Here is a 3,896-nt window from a genome sequence, read left to right on the forward strand (position 1 = left end):
GCCCGATGCGTCAGGGAAACCCGGGCACCTGCTGCTGAGAGGAAGCAGGTACAAAGGGGCCACATGAGCGCAGCCAGTCCGAGTAACCCACGGACGGACTGGACTCGATAGTCGCCAGAGCGTGCGAGGACCCTGCTCGTTTGCAGCCTAAGGGGCAGTGCCAGCACTGCTGCCAGCGACGGGATTTCCCAAGGAGCAAATGCACCACAGCAGCTCTTCTGTGCAAGTCCATAAATCCTTGGCGCGGCCCAGGGTGCGGAGACAGACGTCTTCATTGCCTCCCTCCGGAGGCGTCGCAGCGGGGAGGAACCACCAAAAAGAGCTTGTTCAGCCCCGCGCTGCGAGGGGCACATAAATTACCCGAGGGGGAAGGAGTGTGTGCCAGCCAGGGAAGCAAGTGCTAGTGCACCAGCGGTTTCCTGCCAGCGAGGTGGAAACGACCGCCCTGCGTCGCATGGAGCTGCCCCGGGCCCGCACCTCCGAGCAGCGAGCTGGTGCTGGCGCTGGGGCTGTCCAGGCCCCCCGGAAACCTCTCCGTGTTTCAGAGCAGGCCTCTCTGCACCAGGAAAATCAGCTCTGGGGGGTCTTTGCTAATGCCAGTCAGCGGGTCTCAGTTCATTTATACCCCTCTGAAATGGGGCTGAGGGATTACTCGGGGGTCAGGGACCACATACTGCACGTGCAAGCCGGCTCTCCCACCGAACAGGCCACTGCACTTGTGCATCCGGGTGCTGAGCGCTCAGACGTGGTGAGATGCGGAGCTGCAGTGTCGCACACCCTTATCCCCATGCCCTTATTCCCTCGGGCAAGCGAAGTGGGGTTGAGCCAGCTGCCTGGCACGAGGATACAGCAAGGTTTCACCGAGGACTCTGGGGCTTGAGGCCGACTTTCACACTTCCTCCTGGATTACGAGTGCCTCCTGCATCGCAGCATGCACCTAAATCCAGAGCAGGAGCAGACCCTGGCTGTGAGCCGCAGCTCGATGAGGAGCCAGGCAACGTCTGGCCTGCGAAGCAGGCACGTGGCTCTCACTTGGACATTGGACAACGGGTCAGGCTTTGCCTCACATGTGGCAGGGGCTCTGGTTAGAGCATTGAAATGCTGCGGCAAGTTTTTGCTCATCTTAACATAAGGCTTTTCCCTCTCCCCAGACTGCGCAGGGTGGGGTTCCCGTGGGGCCAAAGCAAGTGCGGGTGCCGGCTATTGCTCCCTGCCCCCACCAAGCCCCTCCTGCCCCTTCGATGCAGGCCAGGAGGGAAGCAAGGTGCTAAGTGTTTCCCATGCCTGTTGCACTGGGCAGTGCCAGCTCACACGTGGGGAGGGCTCTGGAAAACACGCCCCTGCCACTAAAAAGCTTCAGGATGCCCCAACCGTGGCACGGCAGTGAGCGATGCGCAAGGAGGCCGATGCACTGCCCAGACCATGCCGGCTCCCGCGGCCATCCCAGATGCACATACCAGGGCTGGGCTGGGAGACAGGAGCAGCACGGGGTGGCCAGGCCCAGTCGCCGCATACCCCAACGCCGTGCCATTCACCGAGGCACGCCTGACCTCGTGGCACGGGGCCCAAGCGCTCCCAGCTCCTGCTGAGCTCCGGCATTGCTGGGACCCCTCCAGCACTTGCAATGCCTTTGCGGCAGAGGGGGTCTCACCCCCCTTTGAAAATCCCAGCTACCACGTAGCCGCAGACGGGGAAGCTCGGCAGCAAGACACAGCCGCCCCTGCCCGTGCCTGCCGTTGGGTCTCGTGGACCCGGCGCAGCTGGCGCTAGGCCCCGTGAGCCAGGACGGTGGTGCCAGCATTGCCTCTGCCACGGCTGCGAGGTGGAGGCTTCCTGGGAGGTTCCCCGGAGCATCGGTCGGCAGATGAGGACGCAGCCGAGGTCAGACGGGGTCCCGGAAACAGCATGCTGGGTGCACGTGTCTACACACAAGCAAAGTTTTCTCCTTGCGCCAAGCTTTGGATCCTCTCTGTTGGGTGCGCGCCACCTCGGGGCTAGCAAAGAGGTTTTGACGCGACCCTGTTTAATTGTAATTCAACTACTTGTGATATTTTGGTACCAATTAATATTGATTTTACAATTGGTTTACAGAGATGTTGTTTTATTACTAATATATTTAATGTGCAAATCAATAAGAACACTTGTTTGGCTCTCTCCCTAGAAGGTAATAAAATCAAATATCTCAGGAGTAAAATGCTATCTGATCCATAAATGGCAGTAGCAGATGTTTAATGTAATAGTTAAAGACTGTGCAGCATTCTTGGCAACTCCATGCATTTTCCACACACACTGTACCAGAGTGATGCTCAATAACTTGCTAGTTACACAAAAGTTTGGTAAATTTGCTGGCCTCCTTCCAGCAGGCAGAAGGTTCCCGATGTCAAGGAGCTCTCGATCGCTCGCGGGCGCATTACCCGCTTCCCCGGGACCCGGAGGTCACGCCGGCCGCCAGACCCCATGCAGAGCTTCCCCCTTCGTTCAAGTCTGTCACAGGAAAACAGACCCAGGGCCTGATGCTCTGCGCCCAGCCAGAGCCCAAATGCGGGGCAATGATAAATATGTGCAGGAAATGAGGGTTTTGGGGCCCTGCTCTCTGTCCAACCCCTCTGAGAGGACTGCATGCATCCACTCCCGTGGCCCCGCTGCTTGTGGCCCCGCAGCACCCACCCAGGGATGTAGCAGCGTGAGCAGAGGAAGGGTTGGGGAAGCAGGGCCTGGTTCGTGCACCGGCAGATGCGGATGGGTGGAGAAGAGAAACACCGACCATTGGAGACAGCAGGTTGGAGACCCGCAGCCGGCGGAGACTGGCGGGAGAAGCAGGCTGTACGAGATCTCCGAAGTCCTCCAAGCGCAGGGCGCCAGCCGAGCACAATGTCGGCACGGGGAAACGGCCACTTGGCTGCTCCTGCCGTTGCATTCACTGCGCAGGCTGGGAGAAGGGGAGGGAGCGGGATTTACTTTCAGCTGCTGGAGTTGATTTATGGGGGAGCAAATAATGAACTTGGCCGACAGTACATAATAAAGAGAAAAAAATCTTGCAGTTTTAATTAGCCCAAAATAAATGGCTGAGCAGGGGGCTGAATCTGTGGCCCCTGCATCGCCTTCCCCCTGTGCCCGCCCCGGGGAACGGGCAGGCTGCAATAACCGAGGATGAGGAAAACAGAGGAAGCGATGTGGCCCGGAAGGAAGGGCAGCAGGTCTGAGTCTAGCGGCTGCGTTTCATCGCTTTGCAAGATCCCTCTCAAACGACGCCTGTCCGCACGTGCTCTGCATGGTGCCGGCGCAGCTCCCCTGCTCCAGCAAGCGTCCTCCTGCCAGGCCTGGACTTGCAGCCGACATCCCTGCGGGCAGCGGGCTAGTGGCGCCCTGGGGCAGGGACCCGTCCTGCGGAGTACCGGGCATTGCACGCCCCGGGACCCGGCCGGGGGACTCGGTGCTATTGCATGTGCTTGCAAAAATCACAGGCAAGGTCGGCTCTGATACCCGAGCAACCTCAGAGCACTGCCTAGACAAGGAGAGAGAGCACGAAGGAGTTCACATGCCAAGCTGGATGCCCAACTGCCTACTACCCATCCAGGACCATGGGCCACGTGAGCCCCCCACGCGCCAGCTGTGCATCTCTTGCACCAGTGACCAGGCCTTAGCATACACCTGCATTAATACATCATGTGCAAAGGGGCAACGTGCGCGCTGGGCTGACTGGAGAGCAAGCAGCACTGAAGCAGCCTGGAGAAAACGCGCTCTTCCCTAAAACGGTGAATTTAATAGCAAACAGTAAAGGAATGGAGATAACCCTACAGTCCAAAAGGGACTGGCTCGTGGGGCCCTGCCGCTTCCAGTGCTAGGAGCTGCCCCTTGGATTGCCCCAAGGTCCATCCACCCGCGCGAGGCAGCAG

The sequence above is a fragment of the Crocodylus porosus genome, unplaced genomic scaffold (assembly GCF_001723895.1).
Source record: "Crocodylus porosus isolate Cpor-Errol unplaced genomic scaffold, CroPor_comp1, whole genome shotgun sequence".
NCBI classification, from domain to species: Eukaryota; Metazoa; Chordata; order Crocodylia; family Crocodylidae; genus Crocodylus; species Crocodylus porosus.